The following is a 13,143-nucleotide window of genomic DNA, read 5'->3' as shown; positions in this document are numbered from 1 at the left end:
ATCCTGTATGATGGTGTATGAGAGAAAAACCATCCTGTATGATGGTGTATGAGAGAAAAATCATCCTGTATGATGAGAAAAACTATCCTGTATGATGGTGTAGAGAGAAAAACCATCCCATCCTGTATGATGATGTATGAGAGGAAAACCATCCTGTATGATGGTGTATGAGAGGATAATTCATCTCGTGCGAGGATGGGTATTGGGTGCATAATAAGTATGTAGTGCCGAATAGGTAAAACTTGCTATTTTAGCTTAAATAGCAACGCTCGTCTTGCCGAATAAGGCAATTATTATTATAATCATGGGGAGGCGCTAAATCCGTAGGATTATACAGCGCCTGTGGGGAAGAATGGAAGGTATTTAGGCTTAATTCAGGGGACTGGAGCACAGATCCAATTCCCTAGATCAAGAACTCCTCACCAGGGTCATGGAACCTTCCTTGAGGGGTCTTTTGGTACAAAATTATTAATTTTCATATTAGCATAAATGAAAAAAAATATCTATAAACGTATAAGAGAAATTTTTAGAAAGGACTTACTCTTAAATGAGTTCTTGCTAATTGACCATTTTTATCTATTCGGCACGACATATATATATATATATATATATATATATATATATATATATATATATATATATATATATATATATATATATATATATATATATATATATATATATATATATATATATATATATATATATATATATATATATATATATATATATATATATATATATATATATATATATATATATATATATATATATATATATATATATATATATATATATATATATATATATATATATATATATATATATATATATAGTTTGGGACTATATTGTTGCATTTATACCAGGTTAGGAACAGGGTTTAAATCTCATCTGCTGCACTAGGGTCAGGCTGCACGTAAAAAAAACTCAGCATATACATATACGCTGAGCGACGTATACCTCTGTGTATATATCCTGTGTTATATACCAGGGTTTATGTATCCTCTTTCTAGCTTGCTATTGTGAATATAAAGTAAGCAAGTTCATTTAGTCACAGGTACACAAAAGTACAATTATCATATCCTTGGTTAGGCCTCATTTAGATTATGCTACACAGTTCTGGTCAACGTATTACAGAATGGATATAAATTCTCTGGAAAACGTACAAAGGAGGATGACAAAGTTGATCCCATGTATCAGAAACCTTCCCTATGAGGATAGACTAAGGGCCCTGAATCTGCACTCTCTAGAAAGGCGTAGAATTAGGGAATATATGATTGAGGTGTATAAATGGAAAACAGGAATAAATAAAGGGGATGTAAATAACGTGCTGAAAATTTCCAGCCAAGACAGGACTCGCAGCAATGGTTTTAAGTTGGAAAAATTCAGATTCAGGAAGGATATAGGAAAGTACTGGTTTGGTAATAGAGTTGTGGATGAGTGGAACAAACTCCCCAGTACAGTTATAGAAGCTAAAACGTTGCATAGTTTTAAAAATAGGTTAAATAAATACATGAGTGGGTGTAGGTGGGTGTGAGTTGAACCTGACTAGCTTGTGCTACTAGGTCTGATGACGTGCTTCTTCCTTAAGTGGAAGTAACCTGACTAGGTAAGTCATTGGGCTATGCTGGAGGGTGACATGGACCTGCTTCGCATGGGTCAGTAGGCCTGTTGCAGTGTTCCTTCTGTCTTATGTTAATAATCTAAATTACCTAGAATAACCCCCCCCCCCCGCCAAAAAAAAAAAAGTCAAAGTGACTTATTTCCATTGGGGTCTTATAGCAACCTTTGACTAATTTGTCCACATTATATATTCCAGTAAGTTTTATTAAGGACAGTCTACAGATGGTTTCACAAAAGTTCAATTTTTTTTTTTTTTGCCCTAAATGCTCTGCATAACAAGGTGCTTTTTTCTATATATTAGTATGTCATTGATGTCAGCTATGGTCTGTATAACTTGTACATGTACTGGTAGAAATAAAGATTATTATTACAATAGTTTTGAGGGACATACATGTCACGGGCACAAATGTTCAGTATATTAACCCGGGATAATTCAATCAAAAAAAGGAGAATTGTTTTTCTCTCGAGTCCAAAAAGTCACATAACAATTGTTGCACATTGAGAGGGAAATAAAGTACGTTAGAAGGAAATAAAGTACGTTAGAAGGAAATAAAGCACATTAGAAGGAAATAAAGTACGTTAGAAAGAAATAAAGCACATTAGAAGGAAATAAAGTACGTTAGAAGGAAATAAAGTACATTAGAAGGAAATAAAATACGTTAGAAGGAAATAAAGTACGTTAGAAGGAAATAAAGTACATTAGAAGGAAATAAAGTACGTTAGAAGGAAATAAAGCACATTAGAAGGAAATAAAGTACGTTAGAAGGAAATAAAGTACGTTAGAAGGAAATAAAGTACGTTAGAAGGAAATAAAGTACGTTAGAAGGAAATAAAGTACGTTAGAAGGAAATAAAGCACAGAAGGAAATAAAGTACGTTAGAAGGAAATAAAGCACATTAGAAGGAAATAAAGTACGTTAGAAGGAAATAAAGTACATTAGAAGGAAATAAAGTACGTTAGAAGGAAATAAAGTACGTTAGAAGGAAATAAAGCACATTAGAAGGAAATAAAGTACGTTAGAAGGAAATAAAGTACGTTAGAAGGAAATAAAGCACATTAGAAGGAAATAAAGTACGTTAGAAGGAAATAAAGCACATTAGAAGGAAATAAAGTACGTTAGAAGGAAATAAAGCACATTAGAAGGAAATAAAGTACGTTAGAAGGAAATAAAGCACATTAGAAGGAAATAAAGTACGTTAGAAGGAAATAAAGTACGTTAGAAGGAAATAAAGTACATTAGAAGGAAATAAAGTACGTTAGAAGGAAATAAAGCACATTAGAAGGAAACAAAGTGCATTAGAAATAAATAAAGTACATTAGCAGGTGTGATAGAGCAGTGGGCGCACGTTTCGAACACGGACACACACACACATCAGTAATGTGTCTTACTCTCATCAATACTTCCAGCGCTGGATCAATATTAAGTCATAATGAATATTTTATAGAGGAGATGCTGGTGCGCGGCGGCGGCTGCGCAGTGCCTCCACCACACCACCAGCGCAGGTAACTCCACCTTCCTCTGGCAAGTAAATCATCAAATACAGCCTTATTAATCAAGCTTCCCGGCTGAAACTTCATATGCATCTCGTTCAGCACGTTCCCCTTCCTCTGCCGCGTATCAAACCCACCTCCTCCAGCAGTTGTCACTGTTAGGTTAGGTTTTATAAGGCGGAACACGACCCGACATTAACAGGCTTCCATACCAGACAAAGATAAAAAAAAATGTACATTTCTAAAGAATTACTAAGAATCTAAAAAATTAAAGTGAAAAATGGCTATGATTGAGTACATTTAATAAGTCTTTTTCTACACTGTTCCCCTAACAAGGAACAGGTAAATCATTTTCCATTAATCTCTTAGTTATCCCTAGTGACCTTGTGTTCGTCTTTTTTTTTTTATTCTGCAGGGGGTTCGAGTCACGGTACCTGCCCCCCTGTGCTAGTAATATAATTATTATAATCATAACTAATCGTTAAAAATAGATAGGCAAGCTTATATAGGTAAAAGTACACAAGTACAGTTACACAGATTTAGGTGATTACAATTATCATAGGGTAACCCCCTCTATAAATCCTAAGGGATTTATTTCTGTTGAGGCTCTTACGGATTTAGTGCTTATAATATGTACTGGTATGTGTATAAAAAAGGGGGTCATCGCTTCTTTTTATAATTGTACCGTGTTATATATACCGGTAGGTAATGATTATACACCAGGCCTGGTGGCTAAAGCTCCCGCTTCACACACGGAGGGCCCGGGTTCGATTCCCGGCGGGTGGAAATTCCGACACGTTTCCTTACACCTATTGTCCTGTTCACCTAGCAGCAAATAGGTACCTGGGTGTTAGTCGACTGGTGTGGGTCGCATCCTGGGGGACAAGATTAAGGACCCCAATGGAAATAAGTTAGACAGTCCTCGATGACGCACTGACTTTCTTGGGTTATCCTGGGTGGCTAACCCCCCGGGGTTAAAAATCCGAACGAAATCTTATCTTATCTTATACTTGGAGAGGGTCTCGGGGGTCACCGCCCCCCGCGGCCCAGTCTTTGAACAAGCCTCTCTGATTAATGATTATATACACGTACATTAGTACTGAGTAGTGATTATACACCTGGATTAGTACTGATTAATATACACCTGCACTAATAATGATCAGTATACACCTGCACTACTACTGATTAGTGATTATATACCAGCATTAGTACTGATTAGTGATTATACACCTGCATTACTGATTAATAATTATACACCAGCACTAATACTGATTAATGATTATACACCAGCACTAGTACTGATTAATAATTATACGCCTGCACTAGTACTGATTAAAGATTATATGCCTGCATTGGTACTGATTATACACCTTCACTACTACTTATTAATAATTATACACCTGCTCTAGTACTGATTAAAGATTATACACCTGCAGTAGTACTGATTAATAATTATATACCTGCACTAGTACTGATTAGTGATTATACACCTGCACTACTGATTAATTATACACCTGCACTACTGATTAGTTATACACCTGCACTAGTACTAATTAGTGAATATACACCTGCACTAGTACTGATTTATAATTATACACCTGCACTAGTACTGATTAATTATACACATGCACTAGTACTGATTAGTGATTATACACCTGCATTAGTACTGATTAGTGATTATACACTTGCACTAGTACTGATTAATGATTACACCTGATTTGCTTCAGTGCTGTATAGCCCTTATGGGTTTAGCTCTTTGATTTATTGTTAGTTATTATTATTTACTATTTCATTTTTGGGGAATGTACCCACAGGAAATTCCTTGGATCAAGAGCCCTTCCCCAGCATCAAGGAACCTCCTTTGGGAGGTATATAAATGTTCATCTAATACAATATTGCCTCTAAGGCAACCAGTTTCTGAGTTGTTCATGTATATATCTTTCTTGCAAATACTTGTTAGATAGTGTTCTAGGATGCTTTTTATATGTACTGGGTAAAATTGGTTTATAATGAAGCAGGAATGTTGGTTTTATGACAGAGCATATAGACAAATAGGTACTTCAGGAAAGGTATGGATTCTTGAGTCTAATTTATTTATATTTCATGTTTCAGGACCTTCAAGGGATGGGGGTGGTGCTTTGATGGCAGTGTAGGGCATCAAGAGCACCCTCCCAAGTAATGGGAGGGTAGCTCTAAAGCATTAGAGCTACCCTCCCATTACTTGGATCAAACTTGATGACCTCCCATTCTCCAGATGCTGTATGACCCCTACAAGTTCTGCTCTTCTCCATAAATAATTAACAATAATAATTTATGCTTCAGATTTTTTGTTGTTTTTGCCAGGCTGTGTTGCTAATTCTTCATCATGCTTCTAAAATTCTCAGGAATGAAGGTTTTGTAGAAGAGTAAACCATTCTGTGGCTTGTCACTCTCATTAGTGATATTGCCATCACCAATCCCATTGACTTAAATATTACTGGGGATAAAGGACTGCTGGCCAGTGCGTTGTGATGCAAATATGGATAAATGGGGTGAACATCCAAGACTTCCACTTATGCATGGTATGTAATGATGCAGTATGACAGGAAGACCATCCTGCATTTAGTAGTATATTACTCATTAAACTGTGCATGGTAAGGAACCTTGCCACTGCTTTCATGTCTAATTTTATTTATGATATAGCAGAGTAAAGTAATATGCAATTCTAGCCAAGACACATTTACACTGATCAGGACATTTACTAAGGAAATATTTTGCCACGTGGCATTTTTGTTTCAATTACATTTCACCTATAATAAGTAGTATATATACTACATTGGTCAGATGAACATATGTTAAAGTGGGGTTAGCATAATAGAGGTGGAGTTGATATCTGCTTGGATCTCCTACAGTGCTCCATGATGTAACTGGGTATATTTTAATGGTGGTGTCACTGCAGGGTGGCAGTTGTTTGGATGGTGGTTTTGATACACTGGTGGCCTGACTTGTGGTATCGTGTCTGTGACTCCTGTCATGGCTGCTTCTAAGTACGTATGTGACTGTGTGACTCATTTTTTTGCAAATTATCAGCTTGGCTTTATTAAGATTTCATTATGTGTCCCAGTAAATAATATAATTAAATTAGGGATTACTGTTGGAGGCTTACTGGCCCTGGGCAAATGCTGTCAACCCCAGTTTTGACCTATGTATGTTCATCTGACCTCTAATATACTATATGTTATATATGTTGAAGCATCATTAAGGTTAATGCAGTTATGTGATAAGTATTCTTTAGTTTTAATTTAAAAATATTTTCCTTGTTTTCTTTCATGTATATTCCTCACTAGGGTGTGTTGCCAGATATGTGCCAAGGTGAAGAATTCAACTTTCTACTTGACTGAATGTGCCGAAGAACTTTCTAATTGTACAATTCTACTTTCATTAGTGGTACTCCATGGTTGTGCCTGTACTGCAGCTCCTCTCACCGAAGAGCAGTACAGTACACCTACAACACCAGCACCCAGTGAAACAATTGTGCTCACTTACTTTTTCAACCACAATGATATTTCATGGGATGTATAAGCAAAGACAAGAGTTTAGATCGAGACTCTTTGTATTGTAGATCAAAAGCTTTGGATGAAGTCACTTGTAATGCTATGAAGCAGCTGTAGAATAACAGTGGATATTCTAGATTTCATCTGATGCAGAGTTAAATGCATGTGACTGTTTTCACAAATGACTCACACTTAGAGAGGAAACTTCAGATGCTGTAGGTCGGTCTTGAATTAAAACATATTAATGATTATACATTGGTTTCAAATAATTTTCAATATATATAGTACAAAACAAAATTTTGTGAATAGTAATAATACCATTAGTTGCAAATAATTTCCAAGACTATTTTTTATCCAACCAGAGATGTTTTTAGGTTATTAAAAAAATATATATGTATATATACAATATTTATAAATTTTGTTACAGTTGGTTGCAGTACTTTACTGCAGAGGATTAAGAGACTAGTCATTTTATTATTAATTTTCCTGATGTATGAACTAGGTTCCCAGCTGGGGCATATTGCCCACTCACAGTGCAAGGAGCAGAGCCATGTGTAAGAGGTAACATATGCATGGGCTTGTCACTTATGCTAACTGAATGAGACAAGATATATCACTTGCATACCTGGAGTTTACCTGGAGAGAGTTCCGGGGGTCATCGCCCCCGCGGCCCGGTCTGTGACCAGGCATAAGGGAGAATTTTTGAGCATCATTTGAGTTTTAAAGTAAACCTGTGGGAATATGATTATATATACTGTATTACAGAAATATTATATTTACAAAAAAGTGCTGAACCCACATGGGTCACTCAGCACTGCACAGTACCCATAAACTAGCTTAAAAAAAAAAACCACTATCACTGCCTCTTCAGAGAGAAAAAATAGTGTACTTAATTTACAACCTGCAAAATGCATGCAAAAAAGAAGCCATATCAATATTCAGATTGCATTAAATCTTTTAGAAAAGAAAGTAATTTAGGCCAGTACATGCCAGTTCATGTACAAAAAAAGGAATTTCAGTGTTCGGAATGCAGTAAATCGTTCATTAAAAATAGTAATCTGGTTCGGCATGTAAGAGTTCATACTGGGGAGAAACCTTTTCAGTGTACAGAATGTGGTAAAGCATTCAGCCAGAAAAATACTTTATCAAGCCACTTGACTACTCACTCAAGAGAAAAGCTTTTTCAGTGTTCAATATGTCACAGATCTTATCGCCATAAAAATAACTTAGTATTTCATATGAGAGTTCACACAGGAGAGAAGCCATATCTTTGCTCAGTATGCCATAAGTCTTATCCTCAGAAAAAGGTTTTAGTAAAACATATGAGAATCCACACGGGAGAAAAGCCATACGAGTGTCTCGAATGTGGTAGATCATTCACCCAAAAAATCTCTCTAGATCTTCATCGAACTCGTCATACAGGAGAGAAGCCACATCAGTGTTCACATTGTTTTAGATCATTTTCTCGAAAAACTAGTCTAGGAAGACATATGAAACTCCATCCTGAAAAGAATGATCTTACACTTCACACCCCCTGGATTCAGCGTTCCCCAAGCGAATTGAAACTGTTGTCCCAGCAGACAGACAGCGAGGTATTGATGTCAAGTCCATCTGTGGAGATGATTGATTGCTCTGGGGAGGAAGCAAAAACCGAATCTTATGTTCCTGACTCAACAGTCTCTGATGATGATGATCCATTGGATTCCAAGATGATTCCTAAAGGTGCCATAAAGGTAGAAAATCAGGAAAATTGTATTTATATTAAGGAAGAAGTTTAAAGTAATGATATTTTGACAGGCTGTCGGTTTTCACGTATCTCTTCGCCTACAATATATCTTTGATGCCATGTTCTCTCTCTAGGAACTTTTCTTCCTTGTTGAGTTTGCTCTGTAGATTCACATTCAGATATTGTAACAACTTTTAGCGGGTAAAGATGATAATCACTGAAATAATATGGAAGTTGAAAAACAAGGTAGTGGAACACCATGTGGTGCTATACTGTAGTGAAAATATGAATTTGAAAAGGGCAATCCATTACTCATCCTAACAATAGTGCTTCCATGAGTTAAGTACAGTTGGTCTACCTCTCACAAATTTCATATTTGCCTCTAAATTATTTATTATTGAATGTAGTCTGAGTGTAAAAAGTTATTCTAGGCAGGAAAAATACAAGTCTTAAAATTCATTTAAGCATTTGTACATCTGTTTCACCCCAATAATAAGACAGTGGTAAAAATAATGTATGTTGCATACATGAAAACCTTAATTCTGCACCCCTGTTTGCTCTTGTTACTAGCAGTGTGTGTATGGATGGATGGCTTCAAAAAATGTAGAATGAAACCAAGGGGATTGTCCTTGAATATCCACATGTCAATTTATTGACATCAAAATGCTCAGGAAAACCTACTTTAATCTGCAAAAGCACTCCAACAATTTTTATGACAAGTGAGAGCATTTTCAAATAGATGAAAACTGCACAATCTAGGAAAGGTAATGCCATTATTGTACAACTCCAGGGCCCTGTGTCTCAGCGTACACAGTTGAAAAAGTGTAGACTGCAGCATAAGCTGATGCTGCAGTTGAGTAGTAGTGTTGAAGATTGGAAGGGAATCAGAAGCATTTGTAAGTTGTCATTTGGAAACTAATATCCGAATTTCTTCCATAAAAATAATAAATTAGGTCTACCATATTTTACGGTGGACAAGACGCTATGGTACTTCAGCCTCAAAGACAATGGGTAAATTTTTGAGACTTATTCTGGGGAAAAAATGGCATCTTTAATGCCGTAAAATACAGTACAAAGCCCAGATCTAATTGAAATTTTTCAGAGAGACCAGAGACCAGTACATGTCGGCCATCACTAATCCAGCATCATTGGGACCTGTAGTGTGCCGGATTAGTGAGTTTGCCAGATTACAGAATAGTTAGGTTAGAATACACTTGATTAACCTATCAGTAGAGAGCTTTTCTGCTTTTTCCTCCACTGGCTTGCTGCTGTGGATTTACAACTGGCTGCACAATTTCCAAGTCAGTATAATGATGAAATTTGAAATTATGCTAGCTGAAATTAGTGCCGGATTACTGATGGGACCGGATAACTGATTGCCAGATTAGTGATGACCTACCTGTATATGTACTAAAATACACAAGCACATTAAGTGTGAAGCTGTTCAGAAGTTGCATTGTTAAGTTATCACCATGGAAGGCTTGAATCTAATCAGTTTTGACACTCAAATTATCACATGAAAAGTAGTATTTCAATATATTACACAAAATTCAGCAAAATCTGTACCTACACAGCCTAAACCCATGAAATGTTCCTTACATTTCATACAAAGAATCAGCACAAAGTTTAAGTCTTGCCACAAGATGCATTTTCCAGTTATTGCACAGAATACAACAAAATTTGTACCTACACAGCCTAAATCCATGAAACATTCCATTTCATATGTTGCATCTGCCACTGAAGACTGATGTCATTCACAATTGTTATATTTTAATCAGTGCTAAACCTGTAGTGGTCATATATAAACATGTAACAGTTTATTACCTTTGTAATTTGTTCAGCTATCAAAATTTTGGGATCCAGTCCCTGGACCTATCATGTACCTCTGGAATCTTTTGACTACCACCCAAAGGATGGGTATGGAGTGCATAATAAAGATATTAAACTAACTAAACTCATATAGTCCTGGTGCAATGAGACATTCAAATGCAATCAAAGCAAAGGAAAGACAAGTCTGGTTCTTGGATCAAGAGCCCTTCATCAGCATCAAGGCAAAATAATGCAATAATTTAAAACAATTTCAAGGTTAAAGGTGACAAAATGGCATCAACACACTATTAAATATACCAACCTCCTCCTAAGTCAGATACACAAGTGTTGAAATTCTGATACCAATCAGAGGATCCAGTCTCCAGTTTATCGCACGGAAACCGAATTTGGGAGCGGCCTATGTAACACTGTGCATAGGGCACCCACACATACAAACACTCCCACAAATCTTACCCAAGGAACATTACACAAGTGTTGAAAATTTGAAGTGTTCATGAAGGCATTCTTGAGTAATAAAAAAAAAATTAGAGAAAGTAAACACAAAATGTTGCTCAAGACTTTTCTTAAAAAATAGGAATGCCTCCCACTGCTAAATTTAAAAAATGCCATAAAAAGGCAAACTTTTATTTTTTCCAGTTTTCTTATTTACATACTATTTAAAATTCTATACAATCCTGCAAGATGGTTTTAAAAAATAGTTTGATAAAATCGACCTAAAAAATAGCAAATTTGTACCTACACAACCTAAAATTAATATAAAAATACTTCTAATTCAAATACACGAGCATTAAAGGTTTGAAGCCAATCAGAAGAGGTATTCTCTTGTTATTATTATTATAATAAAAAAGAAGCGCTAAGCCAATCCTCTTGTTATTATATAGGAAACAATTTTCTTAATAAAATTGATAAATTGAAATTTACACAGCCGAATGTGAGTGTGAAGTCATATTTTAATAAAGCCTATCAATAGTAAAAGTTTGAAGCCAGTCAAAAAAGGCATTCTTCAGAATTTTTTTTATTCCAATTCCAAATTTTTGAACTCGGTAAAATTTCAGATTGAACCTACTCGGACTAAACTTAAGGGGCATTCTCCTCCACAGTCTAAGGATATTGGTGCAGTACAAAGAATTCAAGAATTCCAACAGGCCCTTAGACCTGAAAAAGAGCAAAAACACCATTCAGTCTATCATTCTATATTGTGAGAAGAGCCACACATCTGGGGTTTAGCCAACCAAATTAACAGACTTGGATGTTATTACAGTACAGTGCTTGATTTTAGCCCCCTGACCTTGGTGGTGGAGTTTAAATAGTTTGTACCCTGGTGAGTAGGTGCAGTTCTTCATCAGGTGTAAGTAAATTTATTTAGGCACAGGTACACATAACTACAATTATCATACATAGTGTAAATTACCTAGGATAACCCAATAAAAGTCAAGTGATTGTGGTGTGCCATTTTCCACAGACTGCTTCACTAAGAGCCCAGCATCTTTTTTTAGTGTGAATAATGGGAATTTCTCCCCATTGCCTAAATTTGATGTGACTTCTGACCAATGGAACACACTATGAATATAATTTGTGGAATGTGAATAATTTACTTCAGATTGTTTTGCTTATTTTGTGATGATGTTTTCTGTAATATGCCATAAATTAGTGATAATAGCAAGTTAGTAACAATAGCAGTTAGAGTGATAAGGATGTATACAACTGTTTATAGTGAAAGCATTGAAAACATATAACTTGACTGGGACTAGCCTATAAATACTGTAAGTATATCTGTGAGTTCTTTACCTGCCGTTGTAGATATAACTAAATGTAAACTTTCGTCAGCAGTTATTTTCTCACCCTGCAGAATATAAACTTGAATGTGAAAAACAAAAGAATTTAGGTACAGTTTATTCAGAGATGTGTAAGTGTCCAAATACTGTTCAGAATGTCATCCATAATGACCTAGAAAAATATACAGTACTAGCTAAACATACCAATTTCACATATTTTAAAAACTGCATCCCATCACCACTAATGTGCTTACCCAGTTCCTCTACCAATTATGTACAGTCTTTCAACTACTCTCCGCAGAATAGGTATGGGATACTCAGTAAAATGATTAAATCTTCCTAATCTGAAATTCTTTACGAATACTGGTAGATTGCCACTTACAAATATGAAAATAATCTATATTAGATTTATTTGTATGGTGTGATACTTTTAAATCTTAACTAGTAGCTGAATCCTTCTATTGCTAGTTTATGTATTTTTTGTTTATAATTATGGTACTGTACAAGATTTTTGTATGAATATTTAGTCTGTTGTAATAAGTAAGATCACTGTTGCTATGGAAGATTTCTGAGACTTTGTAAGTTCATCTGTGAATTGTCTTATTTGTATATAATGTATTAATAAGTAAAGCTACTAATGAAAGGTTTCTTATTCTCATCCTGCTTAATATGTGACCATCTCCCTGAACCACCTTAACAACTTTAGTTTCAGATGTTAGATTTATGTACTGTATAGTTTGGTGGGGATGTCTCAAATCAGAGGGTAATTTGAATTGGTATATCTACACACTTCTGGCAAGGTAGTTACTGAATGAACAATGGTGAATGTTTCCTTCTTGGGAACACCCTACCTTGGTGGAAAACAGTCTGGTTCAGTAAGTGTATTTAGGCACAGGTATACACAAGTACAGTTATCACACACTGTTTAATTACCTAGGATAACCTAAAAAAAAAAGTCATTGACTTCTTTCTATTGGTGGCCTTGGTTTAAAAAAAAAAATGCAAGTAGGCCATTCAGTTACCTTATCAGCTATTATCCACCATGGATTGAAAAATAGATTTTGTCACATTTTATGGTAGTGACTTTAGAAGTTGTCCATTTTTTTATTCATGGGAAAGGCACTAAACCCTTTAGGATCATAAGTGCCCAGGGGGAATGTAAGAC

At 35.5% G+C, this 13,143-nt stretch overlaps 1 long non-coding RNA gene across 2 annotated transcripts; it reads left to right on the top strand.

Annotated features, from left to right (window-relative positions):
- The first annotated feature begins 2,981 nt into the window (after positions 1–2,981).
- Positions 2,982–12,621, top strand: LOC128694676 (uncharacterized). Of its 2 annotated transcripts, none has more exons than XR_008407878.2 (3): positions 2,982–3,126; positions 5,499–5,675; positions 6,441–12,621. It is a non-coding gene; the product is annotated as an uncharacterized lncRNA (long non-coding RNA). The 2 variants fall into 2 exon arrangements; XR_011393398.1 differs by having other exon boundaries at positions 3,082–3,145.
- The last annotated feature ends 522 nt before the right edge of the window (positions 12,622–13,143 follow it).

Source organism: Cherax quadricarinatus, chromosome 51 (genome assembly GCF_038502225.1).
Source record: "Cherax quadricarinatus isolate ZL_2023a chromosome 51, ASM3850222v1, whole genome shotgun sequence".
NCBI lineage: Eukaryota > Metazoa > Arthropoda > Malacostraca > Decapoda > Parastacidae > Cherax > Cherax quadricarinatus.
Note: the sequence above shows the minus strand (reverse complement) of the source record. Positions and strands in the feature narration are given on the sequence as shown.